Source organism: Galleria mellonella, unplaced genomic scaffold, assembly GCF_026898425.1.
Source record: "Galleria mellonella isolate WM207_F2 unplaced genomic scaffold, CSIRO_AGI_GalMel_v1 utg171, whole genome shotgun sequence".
Classification (NCBI taxonomy): domain Eukaryota; kingdom Metazoa; phylum Arthropoda; class Insecta; order Lepidoptera; family Pyralidae; genus Galleria; species Galleria mellonella.
In genome coordinates, this window is record NW_026442014.1 from 2,829,284 (window position 1) to 2,849,568 (window position 20,285).

At 32.1% G+C, this 20,285-nt stretch overlaps 1 protein-coding gene across 9 annotated transcripts in view; it reads right to left on the reverse strand.

Annotated features, from left to right (window-relative positions):
• LOC113518482 (protein lin-10-like) overlaps positions 1–20,285 on the reverse strand; it is a 209,203-nt gene that overhangs the window by 39,993 nt on the left and 148,925 nt on the right. For all 9 annotated transcript variants that reach the window (XM_052892958.1, XM_052892955.1, XM_052892957.1 and 6 more), the window contains one exon: positions 5,692–5,720. The gene's annotated coding sequence lies outside the window, so the exon portion shown is untranslated. The remainder of the gene's footprint in view (positions 1–5,691; positions 5,721–20,285) is intronic.

The following is a 20,285-nucleotide window of genomic DNA, read 5'->3' on the forward strand; positions in this document are numbered from 1 at the left end:
TATTTTATTTATAGAATTTAGCAAGATCAATTTGCAACATATATGCACATATAATTCAATGTTTCAAAATAACAAAATGACTCGTATGTGACTAATACGGCAGTAAATCCGAACTGGTGCCGTCATCAAGTTAGTATCGAGTACACCTTCCTGTCATTTTTGATATATCTTAAAAATCTATCTAAAATCTATTTATATAATCTATTTTTTTTATTTTAATATGCTTATTTACTTAATCCTAGTTAATATTATAAATTTACAAATGAATGTGAATTTGTTATGTCACTTCTTAGCGCTTCAGCTAATCGTTATGAAATTGAGGTTACATGTAGTAGTGATTTGGCAAGGAGAACAATAAGAAATAGGCTATTACTTTTATCTCGGCTACGCTGACTAAATAATGGGTAAATCTAGACTCGAAAACCACTTGAAACTTTGAATTTCTATTGAAGTTTCAAATGCCAAAGATCAGTAGTATCGTTAAAAACCTTGTCGAATAACGATACATAGAATCAATGCTCATGCTTAAATAAACATACAAAGGCTAAACAGATAAGACAACGAACAAATAAAAAGACGAGAAATTTCAAGTGCCAAACATCAACAGTATCGCCTAAACAGTATAAAACCCTTGTCAAATTAGAACGCACCGGGAGAAACGACGTTCAGCTCACAATTGGATAAACATACAAAGGCTATACGCTACAACTAAAAAGACGAGCATTTTCCCTTCTTAATTAAGAATTAAATAAATGGGTCGAGGAAAAAACGTGGAGTGTAACAATATTACGTTAGTGAAGAATGACCTGAGGCCATAAAAAAAGATGATAATTTCTCGGGCGAATTTAATTTACCAAGTTTATCCTGTTCATTCTAAGGACAGGTAAAGGATTTAATGTCAAGTACATTTTTGTAGAATTTTTATAAAAGTTCCTCTCTCCGAGTGGGATAATAATTCTTTATCTAAATATGCAAACAGAATAATAAGGTTTTAAGAAATTCAAAGCCAACGTTTTATGTGAAATAATATAAAGTCTTTAGATAGATCAAGTTATTTAACAATTATTAATGATTACTGACTGTATTCCTTCGTACACTTTTGAAATTATTATAATTGTTTCACAGAAGCCTTATTTCAAACTCAAATAATAAAGTATTTATAGTATATAAGCGACCTATCCTGACTTCGCACAGGTGCAATGAGGAGACAATATGGTGTCATTGTGGAGCGATTAATAATATTACTATTGTGTCCGTTTCAATAGCTTTCCAAGCACCATATAATTTGTATATTTTTTTTTAAATATTAAATTAGTTATGTTGACTTGATTTTTGACTTGATCGACTTGATTTCTTCCGACATCTTGAAAAACTATCGTCATGTTTCAACAAATTAACAAAAAACAATATTAAATCTATTGATAAAAACCGTATTAGAGTCCTAAAAAAAAGTAAAAAATATCAATAGTACACAAGCTTTAAATTTTTTTCTCACTTTTCAAGCCATTATTTCGAAAAAAACTTTCAGTTCCATTGACAGGACATTCTTCTGACAGGATCTTAATACTTTCAATTCTATCCTGTATATAATTTGTCCCACAAAAACTCCTGTAATTTACGAACTAAATATCGAGGCCATACGCCAACGTCAACATTTGAAAGTCATATTAGAAAGGTCAATGGTTCCAGTATAGGAAGCTTACAGTCTTGTTCAGTGTACCACGGAAACATGCGAGGAAATGTTCGTTCTCTTATCGTACATCAAAATAATGATATTTTGACTGCATCATGCTTGTACATTATGTGAAGCACTGAGATTCGTACAAATGCTATAAAAATGAAATGATTTCACGCCCCAAAAGGTTATCGGCGGGAGCTGAATAATCCCATCAACATTTTTGCGCCTGAAGCGGCATTTCCCATCGTTCAATATCTGTCTGATAGTAATTTAAGTAATTTAGGGCAAAGTATAACTTTCGACCGACCATGAGGCTGGATTAGAAACAAAACTTTAAGAATCATACAAGAGTTGACTCTCGATTAATCAATAAAGTTCATTTAGCAACAGATGATTTTTTTTTCCTATTAAAATTTGTTTCATTAAAATTAATTTTGCTTACGAACTGTCCACCCTTGTGGCAAATCCGCTCATTTATTTCCACGGAATACGTGATGGAGATTATGGAGATAGATGTAGTATGAAAATATTTTTTGAGATCCTTACAGGGTAACTCCACGCTTTCGAACCCGAAAGAATGATCTGCGGGAAGTCTTTCAGCATAAACAAGCATTTTTAGGTTATTCTACAAAACACATAAGCAGCCGAATAACAAAATATCTCAGTAAGTTTACACAAGAAAAAGGGGTAAAGAACGAATGAGTGTTCGCTTGATATGATAGTGTAAATTGATGAACTGAAATCAATTTTAGGGTTGATAAACTCTGAGAGAGTTAATATTTATATCCAAAGCATGGTCTAACTAAGACCGCCTTTTGTACCTTCATATGTATATTTTAACTTGTACTTCATGCTACTGTATTTCAGTTGATTAGTTTATATGTTATTGTTTATTTTTATAATTTTGGTGCAATAAAGAATTAAATAAATAAATACTATATACAGACTTAGAGATAAATGATGAAAATATTTCAATCTATATGAAAACTAAATGTGCGACTACTGAACTATTTTTGATGTTACAAAATCTACTTACATAGCAATTTATCGTTATATGTATTTACCCTTCACATAAGACAGTAAATAGTTCATTCTTTTATTCATTACTTAAGGGACGAGCTATTGTCGTTGGAGCTCTTGCCAACTAGCTGCGTTTTAGAAGTAAATAGTAATCACTTTTAAGATACAGTGAAGTATAGGAAATCTGTATTGTGAGAGACTGGTGTCTGCTGTAAGTATAGGTAAAACGTGTACTATAGCATTTTTTTTTTAAAAAGTCAGTTCTCTAATCTTTTTTTTATATTTGTTGCCTCATAACTTCGTCATTTCTAATCCTATTTGGAAAATTCTTTATTTTATGTGAAAGGATATACTTACAGATTTGATCATTACAAATTTTATCAAAATCGATTTAGTAGTTTAATTTTTAGATTGTCACAGTTGAAATCGGTTTTTTTGCGGGACACAATCTAGGTAGACACAAATTATGTGTTACGGAAGAAAGCACACATGAAAAGAAAAAGAGCTATCAAAAATACTGTCTTTATTTTTATTGTCAAAAATTTTAATTGTTCAGTACAATTAAAATTTTTATAATGACTTTCCTGAAAATCCTCCAAATTAAAATTTCGATGCAGTAAAACTATCCTAGTTTGAGCCATGTTACAGACAAAAAATTAAAATACAAAGAATGTAGATTTATTTCAATTGACCAACAGCGACTCAATTGCGGATAAATAAAAATAAAAATATATAGATAATATAGTATATAGGTAGATAATATATACCTGTAATCTCATCACGTACGTACCTGTAATTTCACCCGAAAATAAATTGGAATTTTTCAATTCCCTCAGAAACAATTCTGTCGCAAATTACATCTTTGGTGTTTGACTAACGGAATTACATAGACAACGCCGAGCTACCTACCTACTTTAATTACAATACGAAAATACTTATACAGAAGATTATATGGGTTGATGTTTAAACAAAGGCTATATACTGAAACTATACTGGTTCATATAGCTATTACTGCTTTGTCTACCTCTCCAATGTAGCACAAAATACCTTTCCATTTTGTGGTTATGATCTGAGACCCAGTTATGGTCTATTTACCTAGGTTATACAATTTTCACCACATATTATGAATAGAATAGGTACATATATGAAACTTAAGTCGCCATGTTTCAGATATAAATGACGATCCGTTTCGAAATTCCTCAGTCAACTTTTTGGGTTTCGGTAGCTACCTGGAACCTTAAATGTAAATACATACGTAGATATTGTATACGTATGCTGCGGATTTACATTTTTCTTTATATTCGACCGTAGTGGACCTATAAATTAAGCTTAGCTGAAAGTACCATACTGGTCAAATCCTATATAAAATACATTATATCGATTTATTTGGTTTAAAAGTAACTCTACTGTCAGAAAATTTAAGACGTAATCATTTATCTTGATGTGAGCATGCACAAGGATGAAGATACTGTTTTCTTATTGTATATAGACTTGGGTGGTCACAATGGCAAAAGAAAACCGAAAAAGAAGTGGAAGCCAAGAAAGAAAGTAAATACTGAAATGGCTGCAAATGGAGATGAATGACAGATAAAACCATATAATACCCATCACAAATATGTATAGAAAAATAATAATATTGATGGATGATTCACTATTGACGCGACTTAGGAATGTCAAACAAGCTGATGGTCATCAATTCGTTTCTTAAATGACCCGATAAGAATTGAATACAGGACTTTCCTATGTCTTTCCTTACGGGAATTCCCTATTATTATATCAAGAAGGACGTCTAATAGATTTTCAAGTTATGACTTGAAATTTTTAATATAAATTCTTATACAGATCACATTCCAAAAACATTAGCGAACAATGACAACAAATTTTAAGATCCCCTTTAAAATTTATAATCGTTTTTTAAGCCATGTGCCTTTGGAAAAATGTTCTAATTTCATCAATAATTCCAATTATATTCTACGTTTCTCTAATCAAAAATTTTACAGTAAATTCAACTTGAGATTTCAATGAAGCTTTGAAGCTGTTTATTACCACAGCTCGCTATGTCACAGTCTCAACTCGTGCACCGCAAGCTAAACAGAGCCCAACAAGTTTATAGTATCTTCTATGAGTGTTAAGCAAGTTTAAACAAGAGAATCCCTCTAAGGAAAATTATAATTACTTGGAAACATTACAAAAGTCATTCATAGCCCAATTATTGGACGTAAAATACATATTTCTTTCATTTTAATTTATACTGTTTAATTTTAGCCGCAACATATAATTTATAAAAATGTGATATTAATTTCTAGTTGATATAATAATAACAATGGAGTATATATTTTATATTCATATACAGATTTTTAGGCGTTCGAGAATTATCAAAAAACTCATTGAAAAGATTGGAGTGTCTTGGTATCTTACTAATTTCAAATTTGAAGCATATGTATACTGTGCTAATACTAAAATTTCATTGTATACATGCGGCCAGTCTGCAAGAAAAAGGTGAAATAACTATATACAATTTATTTAACCTACTTGATGGAAAAGAAAGTAATAATGTTAACAATTAACTATGCGATGAATGTGTCCAATATTTATTCACAAACGCCACAATCCCCTTAATTCAAACAAATCTATTTCTTTTTTTGAACAGAACGTAACACAAATAATACAATAATATAACTATAGGTTTCGTGAAACTGAAAATCTTTCCTCAAGAAATGTGAAGAAATATAAGATGTATTCTATTGGGGTACCATGAAAACTACAATTAAAAAGATTTAGTACCAGATTCGAGTAGTACCAATTATTTAAATAGCTGAAAGATTTAAAAATATATTCAATTTTCATATTTCGAATTTCATGCCGTAGAAAAAAAGTTGTTTCTTGAGTATCTAGCACAACGATTCGAATTGTTTGCACTTGTTACAGTCCGTATAGCAAAATTTTGATATTACAGATTATATATAATTAAGTAAGCATAAATAAATACAAACCCGTCGTCAGCATCACGGCCTCGTTATACCTGAAACAATAAACAAACGGCATTAATAACGAATACAATTTCATTTGAAATACTAAGGAAACAAAGTTACGATAATTCAGCGAACATTCAGCGGCCATCTTAGCGACTCTGCAAAACTTTTCGGCGGAAGATAACAAGATGCAAATTATATCAACATGCGAATATGTTAGGAATACAAATATTTTCCATCAAAATTGTGTACAAAGTATATAAAGAATTACTTGACAATTTGACGATCAACGGAGTGCAGAAGTTTCAGATTCGATTCGGTGTTCAGATGTTTGCCTAGTTATAATAAATAGACCAGAGGGAGACTTTGTACAAAAGTCGATTGCTCGGGTACCTCTGTCCCATTTGTGTTTCAACCGTGAAGCAGTTGTGTTTGCATGGCTGTGTTTCGGTTTGAAGAGTGGGATATGGCGTGAATTTACTGAGTGAGCTGGTTTGCCATTCTAAGTTGCATAAAAAAAATGCTATTCTAGCTTTTTTTAAGGATGATAATGGAATGGTAACCCCGCCTGCGCTTTCGGTATATACTGGCGGAGCACCAGTGAGGTTGGTTTACATTGGACAAGTTATCATTGGTAAGGATGAAAAGGCAGTTCAGTTGGCCCATCGTGACGAATTCAACGATAAATTAGTTACGTTTTTCAAGGAGTAACGCGTGGAGTTTGACCTGATAGCAATAGCAATGAAGATTAACCTTTCCATTACTAACAATCCCTCCCCGCAAGGAGTTCTAGCTTGAGAGGACGGAAACTAATATCATCGAATGACTCGAATCAGTTTGAATCATGAAAAGCATCAATATGAATCATTATGTTCTACACTATAATCTATTCTTTGAAATATAGATGTCTAGATTTTGTATTAGTTTTTTTTTACTTAACCTTTTCATATAATTTTCCTCATATATTTAATAAATACTATAGTGTGGTTTGGGCATAAATGAAGAAAAATGTTGACCCGTTTTAAAAATTTAATTCGAAAGTTTGTTCACAGGATTTATTCAGGATGTCTTAAGTCATATGATCTAAGACATCTTAAATAAATCCTATTAATTTTATAAATGCAAAAGTTTGCAACAATATTGGATGGATATGTATTTGTTACTATTTTAAGCAAAAACTACTAACCGGATTTGAGTAAAAATTGGTACACGGATTGGTCATATATTTACATATGTACTATTATACGCAGGCAAACCCGCAAGCTACAGCTAGATTAATTATATGAAAATTGAAATGTATAGATTAATTATATATACATTTCAAATATTTTTGTTTCGTCTAACAAAATAAAACTTTATGGCAAGCCAATTAAAAATGTCTACAATTTAGGTACATACGGCACTACACAGCAACCATAACTTTGGATCATAATAGGTTTCTTGAAGAAATCCAGTCATGTACCTCAATCATTAAAGTGCGCGAGGGACTTTTAATCAATGTTTCAAGAAAATGGCGAAAGAATTTTAATTTAAACTTTATTGAAAAAGTAATGAGTTCCTGCGGTTTAATTAAGATTAAAAAAAAAACCTCGCAGTAATATATTAAAAATTGATTATAATACAGTATCATGTCTTTTGAAATATTAATAAGTAAATGTTTTAGTCGAATATATTAGACTTATAAAAGATGGTTTACGCTTATTTTTTTTATTTACTAACTAACTAGCTTTTACACGCAACTTCGTCCGCATGATGTTCTCCATCCCATTATAGTTTGTGTATACCAAATTTATAATATTAGCAAGGATTATTTTTCCATTCATTTAATACATTTTAGTATGATAGTATCAAAATTTATCGTGTCGTCCCTATATAGAATGGGTCATCTCTTTCTCGTATATAATTAATAATTATAATATTTTTTTTTTATATACAGTTTAGAATGGTAAACAAGCTGACGGTTCACCTGTAAGTGGGTGCCGTCGCCTATAGACATAAGCAGTATCATGGACATAAAACAGAGTATATTGTTTCGCCCATGATACCCCCATACGTTGCCATTCCTGAGGACTAAGATGTTATGCCTCTATATCTTGTAAATTCACTGTCATATCCCATCCTTCAAACCGAAGCACAGTCATGCAAAGACAACTGCGTCACGGTTAGAACATGATCATTCATGATCATCGGTCTCATGACAGAAGTGCCCAAGCAAACGACTTTTGTATAAAGTCTCCCTCTGGTTAAATAAATACTTAGACTTGTTCACTTAAAGAAATTGAAATTGGACTGTTCTAAACGAGTTTAAGTTTAGGCGTTCTTTTTGTTACGAAATTGTATCCCCAGATGTTTAGCTGTCTAGATTCTTAATAAACAAGGCCTTCTACTTTGAGGGTTTACCAACTAATATACTTGACTGACAGTTTAAGAAACATTAGAGAAATTTTAGTATGGAAATACAAAATACAATTTATTATTAATACCAGTAGTTACCACACTTATCAAGCGAGATGATTTTGGTGATGTTTTAAGAGAGACGCTGCTGCTCAACTCTCGGCCATTAAGTTCCCTTAGTCGCTTCTTACGACACCCACGGGAAAGGAAGGGTTGGTCTATTCTATGTTCTTTATAATACTAAGGTGGTTTAAAAAAAATGTTTAAATACCCCTAAAAGTACGGCTGAAAAAATATAGGTAATTTTCTATGGGAATAGCTACTTAGGATTATTTTTAATAGATGGCGTTGCATATGATAGAAAGTTCATTGGGTAATCTAATACTCAAACTAATGAAAAAAATATATGTATTATGTGGGGATCGAAAACGACCATCATTTTAAATGATAAATGAAGATATATGAAGTATAGAATAGAAATAGTTGACAAATGTTCATATTTCATATCGCTACCGTGCGCGGATACACGACGCTGTCCTTATTTACATAATACTGCGGGAAACTATGGCACATAAGTTGCCCGTACCGAACCATACGTCACAGAAGAATACATAGAACAATATAAATAATTTATGATGCTTGCCCTCGATTGTCTTCGGTGCGATTCCCCAAATATGAAGTATGCTATCAAATAAAATGGTCCTAGTTGAGCATTTGATAAATGTTCAAATCATATATTGGTTTTATTGAAGTATCTCGAAGAGGTATGGCTCTTACTGATATTAGGGGATCACCTTTATTGGTGAAATTATTTTAAACACATACATTCGAATATACATTAAATATATATTCTACGATTTACTATTTCTCTGTAATGTAAATTCGATTTTAAAATCTTAATAATTAAAAATTGCGTGTCACGACGTTTGTTCACGCCGATCTCAGGAACCGCATAAATTTTAATGAACTTTTACAAATGTGTATTGTTTTAGTAACTTAAAAGATAGACCCGGTAGAGGACGGTAGGAAACAAAACAAAACTTAACAGGTCAACTGTTTATAAACAAAATATACACTCGAAAACCTTCTTCTTTTTTAAAGTCAGTAAAAAATAATCTCAAATTCTAGATAAACAATCAGATAAAAATTTGGCGTTAACACTATTGCATATATATTTTTGCTATCATTTCTAAACATCAATTGACATTTGTAGTCGAAATATTTACAAAATTTTGTAAAAATATTAAGTTTATACTTGTAGTTTCTTCACAGCAAGTATTCGACCATACTCGTGCTTTAAACTACGATAACTATTTTAAATTAAATGCAATTTTTTAAGAGATTGCCAATTTTGGGTTTTTTAATCAATGGATCATCATATCATTATTTCAGTCTGTATCTCTCCTCTGTTGGACATATAAACCTTTTCCAATGATTTTGATCATCGAAAGGATCGCACATGATAGAAGGTATATTAATGGATAAAAATTCAAGATTACATAATATTTTGATTTATATAACAGTTTTAACAAAATATATTCCAGAAACGGACTCTTTAAATTGAGATGCACATTTGTGCCGTCGCCAGAGAGTCTCAAAGGCTCGTAAAGAGCGCCGCATTGCTTTGCAGAACTTTAGAAAGTACTTGGCCTGTAGTACATACTAAAAACTTGTTAAACTAAAAATATTAGTTATGCTACAATAACAATTTTAAAATTAACGTCGATTTTATGGTTTTTGTATTGCAAAGAATCACTAAAATTTGTGATAATACAGCGAAAAGATTAATTTGTCTGAACGCACTAATCTCTTCAACGAATTAGTCGGATTAAAAAAAAGTGCATTTGATAACTCTTTTCTCGAGCAACATTATAGGCTTATCAACATCACGATACGACCACGGGCGAAGCCAGGGGATACAATTAGTAAACATATAACTCTTGACTCCATCTATAAAATAACATATTGTGCAAACCACGTGCTATCTAAGGAAGAACTCGGATAACACGTCAAGACTCTTCGAAAGCTGCGTATATGCATGAATGAATTATGAAAGTTGATTAAAGTATGAGATACATGTGAAGGTAGACGCTTTTTGCACTCGGTTCTTCCCGCCTCCCTCATAAGGAAATTGATGTGAAGATATATATCATATATTCAATATGCTATTCGAACACAAATGTTTTATTTTTGCACGCGATAACTGCAAGCAAAGAAACTTCCATGTTAGACGTATGTTCCTTTGATTTACAATTTCCATTGTTTCCGTACGCATGCAGTATTTTTCAACAGATTTTTCCTCTTTCACTTTTCACATTTAGAAAAATTGTAGGCACACAATAAACATCGCTCCCCCGATCCTATCAGACAGATAGTTATTTGGCCTTTGTTCTAGTAAATGGAATAACAAATACTTCTTCGACACAGAATAAAATGTTGTTTTATGAAGACGCACCGGCGCGTAAAGGTTTTCGGGGTTTATTGAATTAATAAACTTATATTGTTTTAAATAAACAAATTGGAACACAATTTAGTTCTGTTGTAAATTTTTAAAATAACTTTATAACATATTTTTTTTATTTTAAACTGTGGCATTGTTCACACATATTTTAAACACATAATCGGGGCAATGAAAAACTATTAAATAGTTTTTTTATTAACGCAATGAAAAACTATTTACCTACAAATATTTTTTTCATTACGTTAAGTCCCGATTGTGTATTTAAAATATTTTTTTTTACACAGAATTATTAAGGTCAATTATGCCTCACTGAATGTAACTCACATTGTAATTAATCCCTTGTAATAATATAAATGTTAGATTCAGGGTATAAAAATCATTACTAAATTTAGAATATATATTGAAATTAAAACACAGGCTACATTTTATAATAATACAATGTAGCCTACGGCCACATTCTATCATCGTACGGCTCGCCAACGACAGGGAGTTCATCCTCATGTCCTACAACCTCAATGGTCGCATACTGCGCAGTTTCAGAGATGTTTTCTCCCACGAACACTCAGGTTATGGAATGAGCTCCCTGCCGAGGTTTTCCCAAGAGATTACAGCATGGGGTTCTTCAAAAGGGGGTAAAGAGGTTTCTTCAGGATCCGCAATACGCGCGTCATACCTCTGGTATTGCAGGCGTTTATAAGCTACGGTAACCGCTTACTATCAGGTGGGTGGTATGCTTATTTGCTACCTCAGTAGTATAAAAAAAATACAATCACGTGAATGAAGTCACGGTTAAAACTGGTAAGGTATATGATAGATAACAATAATAATTACTAATATGACCTATATTTATTGTAAGACAAATAATAACATATATTTTTTGTACTGACGGTCATATGATTACCTGTAGTATGTAGGAACGATCATCATTTGAATCTTTGTCCAAATGAATAAGATTGTAATAGTAATGGGCCTAGATCTAATCCCTGTGGTAGACCAAAAGATTAATATAATATACACAAAATCATAGTCACATAACATTACGCTATAAGCTGTCAAATTAAAAAAAAACTGTTTAATTAAAGAATTAAGTTGGAAAGGATCGATATCAATTTTTGTGACACTTAAAATAAGGAAGTTTTACAAATAAAATAGAATATCTAAGCCAGTCAAAAGCTTTAGAGAAATCCTTACGAATATAATTATCTAAATACCGATCTATCTACTTGTTACCAATTATAAAGTGAATCGCGATTAAATTTAATTTACAAGACAGACATCTGGTTCAGCGTCGTTATCACTTGAGCTATTATTTGAACATAAATCTTTTCCATAGAGTGACCAGTCGATTATTAAGATTTTCGTACTACGAAGGTGGCAAACAAGCATACAACCCATCTGATGGTAAACGGTCACTTTAGTCCATGGACGTCGGCTATATTAGGGGTGTCACGTGCTACTCGGTAGTCGTACAAACGGGAACCTGGGATCCAACATAAGCGCCTCGAGGTACGTCGTGTGGTTTTTAGTGGGTACGAATCCCACACACCCCAGCTGCCCTCCCTCCGGCAGATGGGACGGTCTTGCTAAAGATTTTTCACACGTTAAACAAAAAAAAAAGAGTGTCACGTGCAGAAATCTTAATATACACTGTTAATAAAAATATAATGCAATTTAAATAGTAAATATAATATATTCTTTCGATAAACTCGTTTAGAGGTTATCACTTGAACCAAGCGAACACAGTATTCCCCAGGAGTCTCGCATCTAGCCCGAACACGGGTTTATTACGGATTTGCTGGAATATTTTAATATTTGCTGGCACTGTTCTTTTAAAGATTATATCCCCCAGAATATACGGATTCGTAATAAGACCTTCCTGTTTACATGCTATAATATTCCTCGGCTACAGTGCGTTCTGTCTTTTTGTCGGAACAGTAATGAAAAAATATTACACCACAAAGAGAAAGGAAATTTTAATGCGTTTCTTTTTAATTCTACCGACGTAAAGTTTAATATCTGTGTTCTTTCATAATAAAAATATTCGTATGTACCACATATTTTTTCATCTACAGAATGTTATAGTAGACGACTAATGCTGGATCCACACGATAGCAATCTTAATCAGTAAATAGCGACTGCTAAAGTTGATTTCCTTACCCCAATACCAAGTTGCCAGCGATTTGTCCGCAGTACAATAGCTTCAATGTTCACGTCTATTTGTCCATTTGTTGCATGTCACATATATAACATAGACCCATTTTGGGCGTTGCATTTAGTGATAGTTGCAAATGTTGCAAAAATATTACAAACATTTAAATATTTCGATAAGTAATTACATTCTATGGTCAAATTTCAAAGCCCTACGGTCATAATAATAATTATTTCAAAATCACTTGCAACCAAAATGACCACTTTTGAAAGTATAAGAAAAAAAAGGCATAATACATCAAATCAAGAAAAGGAATTCAAAATTAAACTCTTCACTTACCAAGCTGCAGACAATATCTTACCAAAGCGAGTCTGTTGTGCAATGGGCAATGATTGCTCTGACCTAATTTATTGGAATTTAGATTGGCTCCTAATAAAAAAAAAGAAATTAAGACACGGATGTTGTGTCCAAGGTGATTATTTAATGTGTTCTAAATTATAGAAAAACTTAGTTTAAAAAATATCTAATTATCATTATTTTTTTCATATTTTTAATATAAAAAACATCAGTACTAAAAAAACTCATTTGTTGTACGATAAATTATTTCCGGCCTATTAAAGGGCAGATCAAAACGGAACGTATAATTAACACGTAAAGGAACCCAAATCCCTCAGAGCACAATATTTTCCATGCAGTATTAAGGCAAAGAAAAATAAATCCTAAACAAATTAGCACTCATGAAAATATAAAGGTGAAAATCAATTTATATCGAGTCAGTTACAGGCGTTAATGGCGACATCATTAACGGTTTATGCACTTATAAGTATTATAAAATAATTTAAGATTATGGTCCAAAAAAAACGATTTCAATTGTGGCAAAATCAATTATTGTATTTAAAAATGGAATTACTGAACCGATTTTGGTAAAATTTCTATAAGACCGATCTGTGGGTATATCCTTCTAGATAAAAAAAAATTACCAAATCGACTTTTTTTTAAATTGGTTGAAAAAAACTCGTTCTCAAAAACGTATACACAAAGCGATACCTATGTGTGAGTAATGGAGGAATGTACTCACTTCACAGTGCTATACGCCTGCACGTGAAGTCGCGTACATAAATTGAATTTTATACTCTTACAGTACTACGCTGACGTGACAGCGCTGACTGAATAAAATTATAGAAGCATACTGAAGTCGAGTCGATTGAGGAACCTTTCCCTAAACTTATTTCTAAAATTAAAATATTTATTTGATTGTCTATCAAAACTTATATGGTATGGAACATCGAGAAATAAATATATGGCAACTCTGCTAAAAATTTAGACTATGCTATTTCCATTTCACTGTAATATAAATTTGGGTTTAAATTTTAGAGATAAAGAATGGTGCTTAAGTCCAATGTAAATCTGCAGTGAAAAACTACGAATAAGACAAATATGTGATTAACCCGAAAGTTTTTTTTTTTTTTAATAATGATGATAGGTAGTACAGGTACGAACATAAATTCAAAGGTTTTTTCATGTGTACTACATGAAAAACCCTTAACATTTTGCAACATGTAAAGTTAGAATTAATTTCTAATGGACTTTTACGGATAAGTATATGTATAACACTCGAAATTTTCGCTAACTGTAAACTGATTTCAATAATTCTTTCTTCTAAGTCTGCTTTCAGATAATTCCCACTTATAGTTCTTCATCTTAGACTTTGTCTACTTCTAAACACAGACCTATAGCTGCCATATTAATTTTTTTATACAACTTAGAATGGCAAACAAGCTGACGATCCACCTGATGGAAAGTGGTAGCCGTCACCTATAGACATGAGCAGTACCATGGACATAACAGAGTATACTGTTTCACCCATGATACCCCCCATACGTTGCCATTCCTGAGGACTCTGGTGTTATTTCTCTGTACCCAGTAAATTCACGCCATATCCCACCCTTCAAACAAAAACACAGCAATGCAAACACAGCTGCTTCACGGTTGAAACACGAATAGGACAGAGGTACCCAAGAAATCGACTTTTGTACAAAGTCTCCCTCTGGTTATAAGAAACGATTATAAACAATGACTTTCGGCGATCCATTTATTCCTTACGATTCCAACTAATTTGGTAAAAAGGTACGTTTTATTCTTCACTAAATACGAATAACATTTCTTTAGCTGACCGTACATGATGATTGCGAGCAATGACTCGCCATAAAATTTGACGCAATTTTTCCTTTAGAAGGAAAGGCGTCAAAAACTAATGGCCAGGAGAAATCAATGTGAAGAAAGCCTCTGGGAATTGTGTGGGGCGGAGGGTCGGAAGCAATTTGGCCGACCGGCCAAACCGGTTGCCGAAGTAGTTGCGATATAAACGCAATATGTAAATGCAAAATCGAATCGTAATCCGGAATGTGAACGGTATTTTTGTTGGGTGAAATTACATTTTATTTATTTGAGGGATAAGGGTGTTAAACTGGTTTCGTATTAACTGTAAAAGAAATCTTTTGACGCATACAGCTGGGTTGGGTAAAATTCGGTTAATTTAGTAGCATTCTTATCGCATAAATTCCCAAATTCCCCATTCTTTCCGCCAAGACTTACTCTTGCGTCTCAGGAATTCACTTTCTAATAAATTTAAGATGGCAGTATCGATTAAATTCCTGTAAAACAGATATAATTAATTTTTATAATGAAATTGCTGCTAATTTTATATTGATGTAGAATTATTTATATGCATATATGTAAATACATTTTAATAATTAGAGTACCATAAATAGATGTAGAAGAAATGAAAGAGGTTTGTTTGAATCGAAGCATTTGGCGTTCCAATATTTCTGCCTACGCTAATGGGAGACAGGCGTGACAGATATGTATATGTATGTAAATATATGTAATGATACATAGACGTAGTATATTACATTACAGCTTTTACTTTTTAACACTGTATTTATTTATTTTCTGCTTCTCAAAGATTTAGAGATCCTTCTATGGTGGGTTTACTCAAACCCGCAGGCACTGTCCTTATCCATTAATTTATGATTTACTTCGTTAGCGAATGTAAAAAAACAACATGTCTCCCAAGTTCACTTTTGACCACGACAAAATACCAGTATTTTGGTGTTTTGAGGACAAAACTATAAACTAAGTTGTGACCATTTTGTGTTACTATGGCACACGCACGAAAAGAAAAATTATGTTACTTCTTTTACGTATTTTTCCTTTTTTATATTCCTTATCTCTTTTTTTATGTATGTAAATAATGCAAATAAATTGTATGTCTATATCTTATATATTTACCTATATAAGTAGAGAGTGTATAACAATAAAAGCTTGTAATTATAACTTACGATACAAAGATATATCTAAATACGAGTAACATGGAATATATTCACATTTTTAAAGATGTACAAAGTGCGATAGAATGTACTACGCCGAGCGAATTTATCTGAGAATAGGGCGTGAATAGGTGCGGAAATCAAAGATAGCACATGTTTGAAAGCAATGGAGATCATCAACATCATCATTATGATGTGATGACGACGATAACTTCGAGAACATTTTTTCAGGTTGTAACTAAAAAACAATGGTTTGTTTATTAAGCAATAAAACTCACTGAGATATTGCTTTTTTTCAATACTGTTAGTACACTGATTTTCATATATATATTTTTTTTGTGTATATCGCCCTTTTGTTATACTGTTTATTTTTTTTCTGTTACTATTGTCACAATTTCTTTTGTATCTCGTGATGCAAATAAAAAGTTTATCTATCTTCAAGAATAGACAGATCACAAATATAATAGTATTATACAGATTCTCAAGACCTTGAATTGGTACATAAAAATACAAAGAAGACGTTGTTCCTGGAGTTTCTTCATAAAATCCGTATAAACATAAAAGTAATTATTATAAAAATATGGCAGTTCGAGACGAGCATTGAAGGTCTTAATACGAAATAATAAAAAAAAAATAACGGGCCGTGAAAATCTTCTCCCAGGGATCAATAGCTTTGATATTACAACGAAGCGATAAAAAAAAATATCAGATGCCTTTATATGACAAGACGGCGTTTTATGAATATCACAGAGGCTCTGAATTTCTTCGTACAAGCAAATACCCTGTAAGTGGACTGCTTTAGGAATCTATAGATGTTTTATTTGAAAATATGAAATGATTGATATGCCGCTACGGTTCATCTACGGGGTGCGTTCGGGGATCAAGCATACTTCATTGTCTATGCGAAAGCGGAGATAACATTAGGATAAGAGTGTTCTACAAAAAAAAAACTGACAAAACCAGTTATTTTGGTAAAATTTCTGTGGGAGCAACATGTAAGGATTTACCACCTTTCAGTAAAAAAAAAAAACAAAGTTTCCTAATCTGTTTATAATTGACGATGTTATGGATATAACAAATAAAAAAAAAACAACCAAATTCAGAACTTCCTTCTTTCATCTTTTTTTCGTGGAAATCGGTTGAAAAGGAGAAACGGAATTTTTAAAAATATATTTTCATTTTTTCTATATCGGTCTCATTTTAGTTTGTGAAAATTGTAGATGCCATTTTTTTTTAAAAACAACTACCTGTTACGATACAAATCCCACATCCCAAATTCTGATATTTACAAATACAATGTACTAACGAAGTTTATTTTTCAATATAATTTTGTGATACAAAATCATAATTATACATACATTAAACAACTGAGTTAAAAAGCACTCACCGAGAGACCACTCCAAACAGTTTCAACGGTTAAGTAAGGACGTGAAACTGCAGAAAAATTACTAACTTCGCAGTGGTAACTTTATTCTCAGAACGTCGAGGTCCCTCCTGAGAAAAGTGGTTATAGTTAATTCAAAATGTAAAGACGATTTAAATATTCTATTTAATTTTAATATAATTTAGACTTTGTTAAGACAAAATTAAAAAAGACTTCGCGAAATTTTAAAAAAGGTTCATTTATTTACTCTTTACTGCACCATTTAAAGAATAATACAAAAAATATAATATATATTTGTAATATATATATATTACAAATATATAGTAAAAAAGGTGATCTTATCGCTAAAGAAATCTCTTCCAGAAAACCTTTGGGTAGATAAGAAAAGAAAATAGGCGATAACTATTTGGCGCAGTATATCTAATAGAAATAAGTATATTATAAATATACAAAATATAATAAACATACATTTGGATATATACATATTGTAACATTATTCATATATACAAATATGTACGAGACAAGTAGGTATGGAGGACAAAAACAAGACGAAAGAGGGAAAAATTATAATGATAGGCAGTGGGATTTAATTAGGTTCTTGATGGCTAATGATTGGTAGATGATGATATTTATAGGTTATATATTTTTTAGTAAGTAGGTAATTGGCTGGTCACATAGTTCGAAGAACCGACAACCGATAGGGAAGAAGGGACTGGCGACTGGCGGCCATACGAGCAAACGCATTGTAGGATGACAGTCTATGGGGGAGACCTATGTTCAGCAGTGGACAGATGATAGCTAAAATAATGAAATGGTGAAGTGTCTGTAAATAAATGAAAATGCTCTGAAGTATATAAGTATATCCGAATATTTGAGGTTACCATTTAAAAATGTTTAAAATTGGGTACGTACACACAAATCCGCTTGTTTCAATTAATGAAAATGGAATGGTAATCCCCTGTGTGTGCATTGGTTTACACGTACGGGTGCCAGTAAGGTCAGGATGAAGGAAGATTAGGATTTAATTTTATATTCTTTAATGCACTTATAAATTTTATTAGTGTATTAAGTGTATTATTAAGAAAATAAAATCACACAGTCTATAACTATAGTGTACAAAGTTAAGGCAGTTATAAATATTGACAGGGATAGGCTTATCTCCGAAATAAATATCTAAATACAACCACTATATTTGTGAAGAAAAAATATTGTGTTCCAAACAATGTACTTAACAGTTTTAAGCACAACACCAGGGAGTCCACGTATAATTCTAACTAATATAGTATATTGCTAACAATGGACACGGTAATCCCCTTCTTTGACAATCCCCTGTCAACGCTTTTCTTCTAGTAGTATAGTATCTACGATAACGATAAAATTTCACGGAGAATTAATAAGTATAAATACTGTAATAATTGCTGAACATAGACCTTTGCAGACACGTTGGCAATTACAGTTAGGCTTTGGTGACGTTTTAAGGGGGACGCTGCTACCTACTTGAATTTCTCGACCATTAAGTTTCCTTAGTCGTCTCTTACGACACACACGGGAAAGGAAGGAGTGGCCTACTATAAGCCGGGTCTACAAATTCTTGCCGAGACCACAAAGCCTTGCCGGGACCACACAGTCTAGACACAAGTATACAACAAGCTTCATTAATTAAAAATGGGTAATATCCGATATCTATATATTAAGGTCTTTTGGACATTGAAGATCATCCATTGCGATATCGCCCATACCAGTCGGATACCTATATTCATTACGAACGGGTTCTTCTTTTCGATATTATATATTGGATAACCGATAGTTAAAATATCTGTTTATAATTACTCCTTTCCATCCAAAGGTGATCGTTTTAGAGCGATAAGGTCGCCCATTGTTTTTCTCATTGTGATTATTTCTTGTAATTGTTTATATTTATAATAGATTTACTGTTGTAATCTTTTGGAGGAAACAATAAAGAGTATCTATCTATCGCCTGGAAAAGATCGCTTTTAGCGATAAGGTTGCCCATTGTTTTACTCATTGTGATTATTTCTTGTAATTGTTTATATTTATAATAGGTTTACTATTGTAATTTCTCCTACATGTAGTTCCTCCAAAAGAGGAAATAATAAAGAGTATCTATCTGTCTATCTATCTGTTATTGGGTCAATATATGTATAGATATTCTAACTAAAATACATAGATATTACTATATATTACTCATACTTACTATTATTATCAGAACAGGAACAAATAAATATTTATTTAATAATCTTTCTCGTTACTAATATTATAAACGTGAAAGTGACTTTGTTTTCACTCTTCGGGCCTTAATGGCTTAATTAATCGCCATGAAATTTGGTATTTATATAATATTTCGAATGGACAAAGAGATATACAATTTTTTTTTTGAGTGTATAATATCGAAAAACGATGTAGTGACAAAAATCGAAACAGGAATGTTGCGTTGGTTTGGCCATTTAGAGACGATGGATGAAAGAAAAATTACGAAAGAGATTTATCGAGCAAGAATGAATGGAGATGTCGGTAGGGGCCGCCCTAGACGGACGTATGTTGACCAAATAGGTGATGTGCTGAAAAAGGGCCAAATTAAAAGTACCCGTAACCGGCGAGCGTGTATGAAAAGATTGATGAATGTGGAAGAAGTGAAAGAGGTTTGTTTGAATCGAAGCATTTGGCGTTCCATTGTTTCTGCCTACCCTTATGGGAGACAGGCGTGACAGATATGTATGTATATGAACATCCTAGCCACGCGAACTAAGTCACAGACAAAATCTATAATGCTTGAGTACTACGAATGAAATTAAATATAGATAAGTAGGTAATAAGTTATTTAAGCAATCGAAACTGAAGTCTAGACTAGTAGATTAGTATCTACATGAAATTACTCTA